At 35.6% G+C, this 15,153-nt stretch overlaps 1 protein-coding gene across 5 annotated transcripts in view; it reads right to left on the minus strand.

Moving 5' to 3' along the window:
• Nucleotides 1–15,153, minus strand: part of CDH18 (cadherin 18) — a 479,267-nt gene that overhangs the window by 183,512 nt on the left and 280,602 nt on the right. For all 5 annotated transcript variants that reach the window (XM_056485314.1, XM_056485312.1, XM_056485313.1 and 2 more), the window contains one exon: nucleotides 8,164–8,250. The gene's annotated coding sequence lies outside the window, so the exon portion shown is untranslated. The remainder of the gene's footprint in view (nucleotides 1–8,163; nucleotides 8,251–15,153) is intronic.

Raw genomic sequence — 15,153 nt, forward strand, 5'->3', positions numbered from 1 at the left:
GTTCTTGAAGACTGGAAGAAAGCAAATACCACTTCTATAATCAAGAGTGACAAGAGGAAAGATCCAGGAACCTGCAGGTTGATCAACCTCACCTTCACCACTGGGATGGTGATGGAATGTCTAATACTGGAAAATATTTCCAGAAACATGAAAGACAAGAAAATTATAAGGAGCAGTCAGTATGGATTTATGAAGTGGAAATTGTAGGTAATCAACCTGATTCCCCTCAATAATGAGGAGACTAGCTTGGTGGCTGAGGGAGGAGCAGTGGATGTTGGTTACCTCATCCCCAGGGAGGCTTTTGACACTCCTGTAACACCTTCACAGGCAAGCTGATGAAGGATGGGTTATGAAAGTGCAGTGAGTTGGATTGAAAACTGGCTGATGGGTCAGGCAGAGAGAGTTGTGGTAAGCAGTACAAAGTCCAGCTGGAAGCCAGTGCTGTACCCCAGGTGCCAATTTTGGGGCCAGTGCTATTTACTTCTTCATAAATGACCTCAAAAATGGGACACAGTCCACTCCTCTGGGGATTGCAAATGATATAAAACCAGGGGTGGGAGGGGAGTGAGAGATGAACCAGATGGTTGTGCTGCCACTCAGCAGAATGTCAACAGGCAAGAGAAATGGGTAGAGACTAATGTCAGGAATTTCATCAAGAAAAAACACAAAGTCCTGCAACTGGGGAGGAATATGTTCACACAAATGACAGATCATTCACAGAAAAAAATCTTTAATGCCCAATTCCCCCAGGTAGGTGCACAGAAGTGTGATATATGCTAGAAGTATGCTAGATGGTCTCTTGTACAGTCAACTGTTATCATGCTTGAATTCAAACACAGGCAAGTAATCTTGGTTTCTGCTGTTCTCTGATTTTTTTTTTTGTCATATACTGAAAGTTTACAAGTGAGCAAAATCCCTCTGGCAGTGAATGCTAATGAATATAATGATTGATGTAATGACGTGACTTAGTTTTACCCTTCAAGAGCCAGTGCTGCTCAGTCCATGGACCAAGCACATTATCTTGATACAGAAATTGTAACCTAGATGTGCAGCCTAGCAGGGAATTCTGGGGACTTGTCCATGGATAACATCTTCTATATAGCTCTGATGATGCAAACCCTTAGTGAAAAATAGACTATATGGCTGAACTGAATTGATTTCCCTATATCACAGATATTAGACCTTCAAGAAAATGTTGCAACAAGAAAGGGATAGGTGAACAGTTCTGATATTAACAATGGACAGTAGTACAATCAAAATGCTTCAGTTTCTCTTTGTAACATGCAAACATCCCAACACGGTTCAGACAGGCATTTTCAGCAGCAATGCTAATAAATAAGCACAAAATGGTAATTTATCAACTTTTTAGCACATTTTTGTATATCATGAACACTTGGTGCTGTTTCCTGTGCTCCTGTTAGTTAACTTTGGCATTATTTCTAGGGAGGGGTGACCTCAGCATGTAATACATCTGGTCCCAGTGGAATGTTATCATTCAGTTATTCTACAGAGATCTTTGTAGCACACAGTTTTAAAGTACAGGTTGTTATACAGTGTTAACTCATATGTAATGCACTGCAAGAGGCCACCAAGTGTGCTTTGTAAATTAGCTAACAAAACCTTTTGAGGAAATGTAATTTGAAGACAAGAATAATTTAAGACAAGCAGGAACAGTGTAAGCCTGACTGCCATTCTGACAATACAGATATAATTCACCTAAAGGAGTGAGGAACAAATAATTTGATGCAAGGCTTGTGCAGAAAGAATAACTGCAATGCCTCTCACTTTAGCCTAAGAAATGTCTCCAACTGTGTGGTCTAGACTGCTTTGAATGCTATAGACAGACGCTAGCACTTGAATTTTACCTTAACTTTGCTTTAGTTGAGTTTGATTAGCAGCAACTGGATAACAAACTAGCCCTAACCTAGTTATGTCTAAAAATCTGTGAACTGGATCCTGGAACAGCCTAACAAGAACCCTCTGACATAGATTTCTTCATACTTCTCTAGGCTGCAGTGAGGATGGATATAGAAAGTTGATACTACAGGGCCAGTGGAAGCCGGAGCATCTCCTGGTGACTGCTTTTGACCTTGAGGAATCTCTGGGACACAATAAGATTTAAAGCCTCTAGCTTCATAGAAGTATAACTGCAATGGATCTCGCATTGAGGTTTGACATCTAGATGTTTTAGAGCAAATAACAGAATTATAAATGGCAGTAAAGGTTTAAATCAGCTGCAAACATTATTCTTTTACCCTAATCTCTACTTTCCTTAAAAGAAGATTTACTTCAAAGAACTCAGAAAAAGGTAAGCAATGACTTATTAATGGAGAGAGTCAAAGCTGGCTTTCTAAAATCTTTCAATCTCAAATGCACAACTGTTCTGTTTATAGAAGTATTTCTACAAAAAGCAGATCTGACACACAAAAATTAAATATTATCATTCTTGTCTATATAGCACGAAAAAAATATTTTAAAACATTTTTCTTCAGGGGTGTAAAGTTTTCAAAGATCTTTGTGTAAGTCCACAAACCATACACTTACAGTCTCAAAGTTGTTGCATTCCACTTTCACAAAGGCTGCAATGCAGAAAAAAAGGACTATTCATATCAATTCAGGCTTGAAAAAAATAGGGGACAAGCTCTAAAATAATTCAAGATTATTTTAATAAAGATTACTTAAATAGTAACTAAATAATATTATATAAGGTGAAGCTAAAAAAATGCTTTCCTGTTGCTAGAAAAGACCATCTGCAAGGGTAGTTAACTCACAAGAGTAGTTAACTGGGATAGTTAACTAAACACAATTATTCATTAAAGAGGTTAATTTCTCTTAGTCCCACTTTCTTTTTTTCCCTTTTTATTTTATACTGTAGCACATTTTTCCATCAAACTAATTTTCATTAATTTTTCAGTGTTCTCCATGAAGTCTTAAAATCACATGAAAAATAAAAATCTGCAAGGGAGATGGTTCAGTGACTTGACATGGTGTTCTTCAATGGCTGTCACCATTCCAGTCTTGTGGATGTGAAAATTCAAAAGCTCTCATTTTCTGTTAGGAAACTGCCATTTCAAACAACGGATGACATTCCTCATATATTCACTGTATCCTTTCCTTTGCTACGGACATGACACATCCTGCTCCTCTTTAAAGATTGTGCAAGTCAGATGGAGGAACCTGGTAATAAGTTTTCTTTTTAGCTGAACATAGAGTTGCAGTTGGGATGCAAATGAAATATCAGTTTGAATCCACACCTTGGAAGTTAACCCATCCTCCCTCACATTGTATATTCTAATGTAGCAACAGCCCTCAGAAAAAGCACATGCATTTTCCTGAGCAGTTTCCAAAATAAGGATCTTAAGACATAATATCCATAATTTATGATCAAAAAGAAGGGACAAAATGTTGATCAAAGACTTGAATAGCCAGTAACAATATGCATTGGGAAAAGAAAATGCAAAAGAATAAAATAGTTACTTTTTTCCAATACAACTTCTGTGGTGCTTAGAAGAGAGATATCTACATAGGTATCCCTAAAAATTAAAGTACACATAAAAAAAAGAAAACAAATAAAGAAAATAATAAAAACACTACGCTGCAAATAAAATACTCTCTTTAGTATTTTAACTCCATCAACAGTTTACCCCCAAGCCTGAAAAAAATAAAACACACAAAGTTTTCTCCAGTTCTCTTTCAGTCTGGGTGGGTCTCCCCATGAAGTGATTCTCCAGCACTGAAATTCATCACATATTCTATGTCAAGTCCCAGAGACTTATAACTCAAAAGAGTAAAAATATTTTAATCTTAATTTCCTTCATAGGACAGATTCTACATTTCTACCAGAAATGTAATTCTTTCTGAACCTGAAAATCATTCCTTTCCCTCATCTTACATATCCCTCAAAGCCGGACATGCCCTGGAATTGTACAGCCAGATTTTTGCATCTGTAACTGAAATTCCTCAGGAAAAGGACTTGACATACTTTTTGCAAAAGCCAGAGAGGCTGCTGGTTCACACAACATGAAGCTGACTTGAGCATAATGAGAAAATCATCTGCCAGTTTCAAAATCTTCCCAACCATTGACTAACTCCTCCTCTCCACCCCACCCTTAATGATTACTGCAAAGTAGTTCAGTCAATCAATCAAGTTTAGTCTTTGTGAAACCACCATTTTGTAAGAAGTTATTAGAGGATTCTCAGGTACACCACACCCTGATTACCATGTCTGAAAGTCATTAGCCTGCAATGCTTTAAGCAAAATAGTGCAATCTGAAAATTGCAGAATGCATAAGAATAAAATTGTAAAAAATAATTATCACATGCTGCTTCATGTTAGAATAGTCCTTCAATATATATAATTATAAGACTATTTCTTGTTTCATCTATGTTTAAATTATATTCATCTCATGGAGGATATGTTCTAAGAAAATTTCCATTTACTCATGGAACTAAGTTTCATTGGCTTCAAAGTATTTATTTCCTCTCAACTATATCATTACTTTCATGTAGCTGTCAACTGAATATGCTCAAATATGTAATTTTAGGCTGTACTATAAAGAAATCTGTGAATAGGACATCTTCCCAGCAGATTTTAAACTGACAGCTAATGGGAAGTAAAATTATAGCTACAGTCAGATCCTCTGTCCTGTAAAAAGTCTTACAATAAATCTCACAGAAGGGTCACCTCCCTCAGTCCATCTCTAGGTAGAAAACAACACCACCACAGCTATTAATGTGTCTCTGGCTATAATTTTGACAGTCAAGCTTCTAAGGTTTATCAAGATGCTGTTGAAGCTGCAGTTAACAACATATAAAAATTTATGTCTCCACTACTTCAGTATCAAGAATTATCAAGAAATTCCTATAAATACTGCTTTCTTTTAATTGGCATAAATAATGCTTATACTCCCTTACTGACATGATGTAAGTACATATTCATGCCCATGTATTCCAGCCACATTGAAAGAAATCAGGTTTTATTTCTGAAACTGTGAAAGGCTGGAGACTAAGTACAGTACAATCACTACAGTTAAATAGAAACAGTTACATTTTGTTCTTCATTGACAAATAAACCTCTTGTTTTTATTTATGTATTTCCTTAGAGCCCATAATTCTTGGCAAATTAAGAGCAATGGAATATTTTGTCCAGATAAGAGTACTTTACTCAGTTCAATGGATTAAAAAAAAAAAAACCAACAAAAAACACAACAAACCAAACCAAGAAAAAACCTCAATGCATCCATTAAAATCCATGTCAGCCTTAATTACTACTGGGAGTTCATTTATTTATATCCTCAGATATTCAGATATTTTTACTAGAAGCAGAATACACTTTTACTGCTGCTGGAAATATTAGTGACTAATATTGCTTACTTTAAATTCATTTTCAGGTTAACCACGAATATTTTTGTTATTTCTTTCTGTTTAAATAGTGCAGTGAAATGACAAAGTGATATTAAAGTCCTGGCTCTACTTCCAATAAAGTCATAAATTATTTTAATAAGAATGCAGGAAATGGCTTTTACTTAATGATGTTCTGACGTAACAAAAATATTTGCCATACAAAAAGCTGTATTGATCTTTTAGCAACTGTGAAAAATCAAAATATGGTCAAAACCCAGCACTGCATGATTGGGTTTTGTTCCATTTATTTGTGGACCCATCATAAACAATTAACAAATTTTGAATTTTTTTGACAGTAAAGTTCAATTCAGATAAAGTCAGAAGCATCTTCAGTGCTCATCTTAATACTTCTGCATACAGCCTTTTCTAAAAGTCAGAAGGTAAAACTCAGGAGCTCCTTACAAGATCTTTTCCATACACCTTTTATTATTTGTGCCAGAAACAAACTGAGAATGCTGCATTTCAGTTTCTATCTGGTTTCTCAGAAATATAGCTAAGTTTTACATTCAAACAATGTAAACTTCAGGATTAAAAGTTAGTTGTTTTAATATTTATTTTATAGTCATGAAACTTTGTTTTTTTCTTGTTGTTTTTTTTTTTTTTTAATGATCTATCTTATTTTAAGCAGTGATTATAGAGCAGTAGAATTATGTAGTCTCATGGGACCCCCTTTCAAAGTAAGGACAAGGATTTCAGGTTATTCAGGTACTCATCCAGTCAACTTTAGCATGTCTTTAATGTGGAGATCGCACACCACACTGGGAATCCCGTTCCACTATTTGATTGTTCTCATTATATTTATATTCTGTTTTTCTGACCAAAATTTCTCATGCATTAGCTGCACCCATTGTATTTTGCAATATTGTCATGCACCATGAAGAATCCATCTCCATTTTCTCTGTACGCTGTAGCTGAAGAGAGCAGTAAGACCCTCCCTGCATCTTACCTTCTTAGGACTAACAAACCCAGCTCTCTTAACCTCTCATTCATCATGTACTCCAATCCCCTCCACAATCTCACTAGCTTCTTCTGCTTGCTCCAAGACATCAATGTATTTTATGTAAATGGAGTGCTCAGACTGCACACAATACTCCAGATGCAGTCCCACAAGTGCTTAATAGAGGAGGAGGTTTACTCCCCTCAGCCTACTCGCTTCTTTCTTACTAATATTGTGAGAATGTAGTTGGCTTTCTTTCCTTGGCTTTCTTTACCAAGACCTGCTCATGACCTTCTCTGCAAAGATGTTTTCTGCCCTGCTGGCACCAAGCCCCTACTGCTGCATGGCAAATTATTCCAACCTAGATGCAAGACTCAGCATTCACCTTTGTTGAAATTCATGAACTTTCTGTCAGCTTGACCTTTTTCATGTCCTTTGTCATTAAATCCTCTGCCCCACTGAGCAATGGGCTCAGTTTCCCTAGGCTGCCTTTTGCTGCCAATGTTGCCACAAAAGTCATCCTTGTTTCTTTTATAGTTCTTGATCCAACTGAGCTACTGATTTCCTAACCTCACCTCTCCACGCTCGGGCAATGCTTTTGTTGGAAATAACCAGGAAAGCCATCCCAAATCCCACCTCTGTGTACATTCTAGTTTTGATTATCTTCAATCAAGTTCCTGCTGTTCACCATTGTGAGTCTTCTGCAATACCTGTGTGGCTTCTTTCTGCATACTGGCATAGATCACTCTAACAGATGACATTGTCCTTGAAGGTCAATCAACTCCCCGTGGCACTTCTGTTCCCCAGTTCAGACTCCTATGAGAACCTGCCAAGAGTATTCTTGAGCAAGGCAAAGCTCTTTCTGCCCAAGTCCATGTGATTCTATTTGCCTTGCTAATTTTATTTTTTTTTCAGAATTTTAAACTTCAGAGTCTTGTTGTCACTGCAGTTAAGGGACTTTCCTATATTTAAAAATGAATATACATTTATATATGCATATATATATACACACACAGTTCTTCCCTTTTTTCTTGGGTGAATAACAGGTCTGCAGAACATCTGCTCTAACTGGCCTATTGATCACTTGTGTCAAGAAATTGTCTTAAATGCACAACAAGAATATCTTTCTACGCTTGCACTCTCATGTTATGTTCTCCTTCCAGCAGACACCAAAGTTGGTAAGATTACATGATTTTTCCAGTAATTTTCCAGAATTTATCTGCTCTCTCTGGGCATGTGGTTTGCAGCAGATACCTTGCACTATGTAACTGGGGGTGGTCTGTCCCAGGACCATCACTGATGCCATGGGACAGCTCTTTACTGGCTTTTAACTGCACCAAGATGAAGCTCTGTGAAATCAAACCACTCCTTAGCACAGATGATTACAGTGACTGCTGTAAACATAAAATGTCACATGCTCATTCATTATGAAAATAACTATTCCTGCATTAATTAACTTGCCTGAACCTCAAAGACTGTGCTAGATGCCAAGCACTTTTGCAACTCAAACAATTAATTTTAATCCTACAATTCTATGGGAACAGCAACCTCAGGTGCTGGGTTTTTTTCCTTCTTTTTGATCCACAGATTAAATACCATGGTATTACATAGATTTTTTTTTTTCTTGTTTCTCAATGGATAAAAATACCAAAACTTTTAAACCTATTTTACATATCATATGACAAGTAGCATTTTACTCAGAGGTGGGATAAGATTACACACAAGTGACACATTTCTATTCCCTTCCATATATGACTAAAATATACAGAAATATTCATTTAATCTAAATTGGTTTGCTAAATCCTACCAAGTAGATAACTTACCTGAATCGACTGGCTTTATAAAATTTGTTATACCACTTTATTTTCTTTTATTCACTCACTCCCCTCAGGTGGCTTGCAGATGACCACCTAGAGAAATAAAAAAAATAACAGAGATTTAGTTTTGGTGGGGGTTTTTTTGTGGGTTTTGTTCTCTTTTTTTAAAATAAAATATTTTTCAGTATATATATAATTGGGATGACAACTTTGGATTTGTAGAATGCAAGACAATAAATAAAAGGCAATCTAAACAGCAATAAAAAATGCACCATTGTGCCTTTATACTGTCTCATACACTGCATGTGCAGATATTTCTCACAAGAAGTGCACATAAATACTTTTTTTTCCAGCTTATTCCTTTCTGCATACTAATTCAAAAATACTGATGCCTTTTGTCATAAAAATATGGGTTATCAGGATAGTGACTTTTGTTTTGATGCCTCAAATTTTTAGTAATTATTACAGGAGCTAAGCTAAGTGAGAGCACTAAATTATCAGAGGTCAACTTTGGGAGAAAAAAAAAAAAAGAAGACTACTTTTAATTTGGTTTCTGAGACTGACAAGCTCAATGAAATAATGTTTTAGATCTTTCTTGCATGCTAAAGGAAAAATCCTCTGATTTTTTTTTAATTTTTTTTTTTTTTTTTCGTTTAAAATTTGAAGTCTGGAATTTTAAAATAAATTTTTCAGTGCCAGAAACTGGAGCTACAGGGGAAGAAAGCATTTATGGAATGCTTTTCTGTCACACACTTTCAGGAGAAGCTGACTAGCCTACAGGCCAAATGAATCTTCCAGAAAAGATCTTTTAAAATAAAAACAAGAGGAAGGAAGTGGCAGAATGGAAAAAGGCCACAAAAGAAAAAAAAAAAAAAAAAAGTTTGTACAAATGTATAAACACATCAGTTCCTCCTTTCTTCTCATAGTTGCCCCATATTTAATTTGCTGTCCACTCACCTGTGCAGACTGGAACAAGCTGTTTGCTTATGTTCTGCCTTGGATGACCAAGACACCCTGAATATGGACCTGCAGTTTGTTGCCATACAAATATTTGGTCTGTGGACTGGACTTTGCCATTGGACCAAAGATAATGAGCGTGGCCACATTTTAACTGCACCCAAAATAGATGTTTAGAGCAGAGAAGTCTACTCTGAATTCTAGATATGGAATATAAGGTGTATTTAGAGCAACTACAACCCTCCCTGGGGCTCTCCAGCACCTTCAGAGACATTGTCAGTGGATAAGCATGAAGATCACAGCTGGGGAAGCTGGATTGATTCAGCTCGAAAATTTTAACTAGGGAGAGAAGGATCACTACAAGTTAGCTCAAATAAAGCTGGAGCTATACCAAGAATAAAATAAAACATATTTTGTACGTTCTTCAGTGCACTTTTTTACTGTATCTGCTAAAGACATAGCCATAAGCAAATCACCTCAGTCACTTTATTGAGTCTACAGATCATCCTGTCTATTTATAATGAAGGTAACTTGCATGACTTTAAATGTTCAGTAGAAATAAGTGAGCAGTAGAAAGCACACAGAAGGATATAAAATTGTCTCACAAATACATTACTTGATGAAATACATTGACTTTTTCAAATAATAAGGAAGCTACTCAAATGTAAGATTCAAAGTGTAATAACCCTGCAGGGAGGTCAAATAATGTAAGCTTAGCCCTCTGCGTGTTTGTTTCCTTGGACTCACTCTAAATTACAGAAATAAAAATTAATAATTTATTTAACCTATACAGGAATACAAGTTCTCATTCACTAAGCTAGCATGCACTTCTTGTGGTTTTCTTTATTTTGAAAAGGTTTATAAAATATTAACAAAGGCATCAAAAGAAAATATAAAAATACCAGTTTTATTTTTAAATCTTTAATATACTCACTTGAACACTTCACAATAAATAAAGAGTAATGCTAATCATGTTTTCCCTACTCAGAAAAGATCCACAGTGACTTGGGGTATCAGTAAGAAAATTTTTTGACACCATATCAGTAAGAAAATTTTCCCTTACTCTAAAGGCTCGCCAATATGGAAAATTTTAGGAAAAATAGTGTTCAAGGCTTCTTTAAGAACAAATTTCACAATATCCTCCTTTCATAATTCCAGAAACAAGGTATATGTAAAACAAGAAATTTCATTCAAGAGGTAAATAATCTTTTTTTTCTTTATTTTTTCCCCAGATTTCCCCTTTAACAGAAATAAATATTTATTTTGTCATCATGATATCTCTGTATCATCTAAGTCTGCATAACAGCAGAGTAAACAACCAAGCTGCAGGACAACACCCAAAAAAAGATTTTGTTCATGTATTAAATCTAGCTCACAAAACTGAGTTGAAGACAAAAAATACCCTCCATCATATAACCCATCCTCTCTCTGTAGCTTTTCATATGTGCATTCTTCATATATAACTTTAATTTGTGTGATAGCTGCTATGAAATGAGGTTATTGGAGAAACATTCTCAAAAGTGATGCTACTTACTGAGGGAAAACAGTGGAGTTCTTTTGCTTATTTGGACAAAGCAAATTATCCTGTGTGTGTAACAATAATTCACCAACATTACAAAACATAGATATAGATAACTATTTGTTTGGATTATTGTCAATTACTTGAATGGGCTGAAAGAGTCCTTCAGATTTGGCTGTACAGAGAACATTGAATCAAACGAAATCTCTGTACATACAACAGCATCTCTCTCCTTGTTGTATATACACAAAATAGGGGGAAATATGGAACTGGGAGAAGGTCACAACAGAAGGAAAAAGTGCACATTTTAATAAGCCACTTATTTATATCTGAACACACACAAGTTTCTATCCATCTGTGCGTATCCATGATATATTCTACATCAATTTTATTCAGGTTTTGCCTTCAGACTGTATTTATATTCCTGCATACAAATAGCTTTTCTGTGCCTTAAAGTACTATTCTCAGTGGTCTCTCTCCCATTTTTTTCATTCAAATAGAGCAGAAAATATAGGGGCACTCTGCATTTGAATTGGAGGGCTCAGTTACAGGAATATGTAATTGAATTAAAGATACACTCTTTCTAGTTAATTCTGATAAAGTGGTTCAGTTGGGACTGCAGTCGTGTGTCTCATCTACAGTGAACCTTGCTGTACCTTTCTCAACAAAAGAGTCAGGACAAGGTTCCTCCTGCTTCCTCAGAAAGTTGAGTCTTAAGATCAGACCCCTGCATCAATAGAGGTTCCTTCCACTGAGATCCACTATATGTCCTTTGTCAGTCATTTCAGGAAGCTGAATGAGGAACACAGATCCTTAACCAGCTTCAGCAGTGACCCTTTCTATGAGGGTGTGGGAGTTATTGCTGCAAAGGCAGCATGGTGCAGACAGACCTCATCCTTTAGTGCAGGGAAGACTTTTCCAATGTCCTTTTCTCTCCATTAATACAAAGCAAAGCCAGCTGCTTTCACACTAGTTTAAAAATTGAATGGCTTTTGAAATACTATATATTACTACTACAACTTCACCTTTTTTTTTGCCCCTGTGACTTAATATTTTAAGATAATTAAAAAGTTAGGATTCCTTTTCTACAAGTATATATCAAGGTCCAGTAGAAAAAGGTCTTTCTTCTCCTCAGGCCATTCAAACAAACCCTTAATGTTTGAAATGTAAATGGAATCAACAAATTCAAGCATAGGTTCAGTCAGTATCTGACACTGTCCTTCTGACAAAAGGATCTATGTAAATCACATCCTATAAAAATATCTTTGCTGACTTGTGTGCTGAAAGATTTAGGGTTTTTGATTTTTGCTTCTTTAAGTACCAAATCTAAAATACAATCAGATAATCACATAGGTAGCAACTAATTCTTCAGTTTTCCCTGTTTACAAATACACATTGCAGTTTTTCTATAGTCATATAAAAAGTAGCAGAGAGAATAAAAATGGGAAAATGGTGATAAATAAGGGTCTGTGAGACTCAGGTTTCTACACAACATAAAAAAGCCTCTTCATGCCTCAATATCAAAGAATCACAGAATGGGTCAGGTTGAAAAGGAACACATGGGTCATCTGATCCAACCTCACTGCTCAAGCAGGGTCATCCTAGAGCACACAGCACAGGATTGTGTCCAGACACTTCTTGAATATCTCCATAATTTCCATAGTTTCTTGGATGGAGTTGTGGAACTGCAAACTCTGGACAAATAATTAAGGCAAAATAGGGTAAATAGAATCCCAGTGATAGTGCTGCCAAAAGACACAAGCATCTCTTTAATGAAGGGGAAGAGCAATCACAGACAAACTGAGGTGACAGCTGGGGCTCTGATGCCTGTATTACAGGGGAAAAATGCATGTCACATGGTAATCAGTTTGCTTGGTATGATTGGCTTCAGTAACGTTAACTTAACATCCCTGTCTCCTGCAAGTTTTGTTGTTTTCTTCCTCCCTCAAACAAATTCTGAAGAAAGAGCTCATAGCTTTTTAATAAATGGAGCGGAAAACACACATCAGAAAAAAATATGTGACTTGGTTTGTAAAGTCCTTGATTCCTTCGAGAAAAAAAAAGGCATGCAGACAAGGACAACCCCCTACTTTGTGCCAGTAAGTGTGGAAGAAATTTTGTGTGTGAAACTCTGAAAATATGGTATAAGTGCAAATAGCCAGTGAAGCCCTACACATTTCATGGGGATAAAAGGAACAATTTTTGTGATTTCTCACAGTTGAAATCCGTGCTTTCTCTTTCAGTCATGCTCACACTTCCAGGTGGTCTGAGGAGGGAATAGAAGGGAGGGAAAACTCCTTATAGGCAAAAAACCCCATATACAACATGGTTCCTCAAAGTTCTAGGTGAAAGGGAACTGTTCCTGTGATGCCAGAAATCATGGCTGAATGTCCATTGGTCCCAGGAATTTTGGAACTTACTTTTGGTTGACAAATAAAAAGGAGCAAAACTCAAACCCCACTGTAACCAAATGTTCTCTTCATATTAACCAAGATGGAAACCTGCCTATACGTTTTCTTCCATAACAGGTCGTGCAACTACTTTATCACACTATGTGTGATTTCAAAAAAAAGGAGGAAATGTTCAATGGAGCCTACTCTAATGAGCTCAAAGCACTTGCATACAAGTGAGCTGAGCAGATGGAATTTCAGCTCTTGGCTGAAGACAAAATTTCAAATCAACGGTCCTGCGTTCTTCAAATGTTAGTCTACAATATTTACTCTTGTGGTTCCCTGAATTGCAAAGAAGGTAACTAAAAACATAACTCCACAGCATGCATAGAATTTTTGCACACACACATATAACAATAATTCATTACTTTTTAACTGCATTGTACCTTTTCTTTTATCCGCCTTGAAATATTTCTGATTCAATCTGAGTTATAAGGATACAAAATCCAAAAAAGAAGCTCAAAGCATTACTATGTAAAACAGTAAAAAGTACCTACTTTCAAGACAAAAAACTGCTTCATTTTGAATTTCTATTCCCCCTTTCAACTGCCTTATTCCTCACTAACACATCAACACTATTCTAAAATTGAAGACTATGTTTTTACAGAAAGAATAAAAAAAAAAATGGGTGAGGAACACGTTTATATAATTAGCAGTTTTATCATTCTATTATGTTGAAACCTGTCATATTCTCTAATAATAAAAAATTATTTTAGTATTAAGTGGAGGCAACTCTTTCTGTTGTCCACTCATAGCCACAAGCTGAATCAGGTCAGAATGTTTTTGTTGTAAAATGCTTAAATTCTGTAGAAAATTATTGTTATATTCATCTACATGAGAATGTCACTGTCTTATTTTCAATTTTTTTTTCCAAAATATTTAAAAATATATTTTAGTAGTCATATTTTAAGCAAAAAAATCAACCATTTGATGATTTCAATGACTTGAAGCTAAATTTTCCAGAATTTCTCATTTTGTTCTAAAACAATATTTTCCCATTTTGACCATAAAAACAGAAAAAAAATTAAAAATCCAAAGCAAGAAAATTCAGATTATAGATTTGACAAATAATAAAAAGAAAAAAATCAGAAGTATTAAATTATAGCAAAAAAAAAAACCCAAAATCTCCATAGTATTTCAAATCTCTTTTGCTTGGAAAGCTCTTTCTCATTGAAGTCTTATAATACCAAGTAGTTCTTTTGTCACAGAACAGCAGCAAGGTAGTATTTATTTATTCAGTAATGCAGAACAAAGTTCATTATTTTTCAAAAAAAATTGTTCTATTCTGTTTAGACCATTGAAAGTCAAAGAAAAAAAGCAATATATTATTATATGGTGGGAAATACATAGTCCATTGTAGAAAGTTATTGCTGCAAAACAAAACTCTATTACTAGGAGATGAATAGTCAAAGAAAAAAACAAAAAATACTATCTACCTACTTTGTTGTTTGTATTTGAAGCAAATATTTTACAGACATATATAAACTTTGGAAAAGAAATTATCTTCAAATATCTTTTCTATTCAGAGCTGGGATGTAACATTATAAGAAATTTTCCAATCATATTCCTGTTCTGATAAGAGAGAAATTTGGCTTCTATATGAAAATTATGCAGCTGTATATTTTTGTCAGGTTGCAGGAAAACATCTCCTTTTTCCATGAGTGACTCTAGCATTGACATTAGGCCCCTCTACTACAGCTTGGGATTTTGATGGTGTTCAGAGCAACCTACAAGAACCCACACTGCTCCATGCTCCAGAAAAAGTGGCCCAGCTGGACAAGTGCCCAAAGCTTAAGGTATCTGTTTTCTACCTTCATGATTAGTGACAAGGCATAAATTGAATACTTAAAGGACTGCAAATGCTCTCAGACTGACTCTTAGTATGCAAAAATCATCCTACTAAATTATCTTCTTGGCTGACGTGAAATGTGTGATCTGGCAGAAGGTACAGCTCTAGCTTTGCTTAAATGAATGCATCAACTTTCACAATGTTGTAGGGATGGAATTACAATATTCTGTGATGGCTCTGAACATAAAGTGTGTCAGTGTCACCGTGAGTTATTTCACGCA

Source organism: Oenanthe melanoleuca, chromosome 2 (assembly GCF_029582105.1).
Source record: "Oenanthe melanoleuca isolate GR-GAL-2019-014 chromosome 2, OMel1.0, whole genome shotgun sequence".
NCBI classification, from domain to species: Eukaryota; Metazoa; Chordata; class Aves; order Passeriformes; family Muscicapidae; genus Oenanthe; species Oenanthe melanoleuca.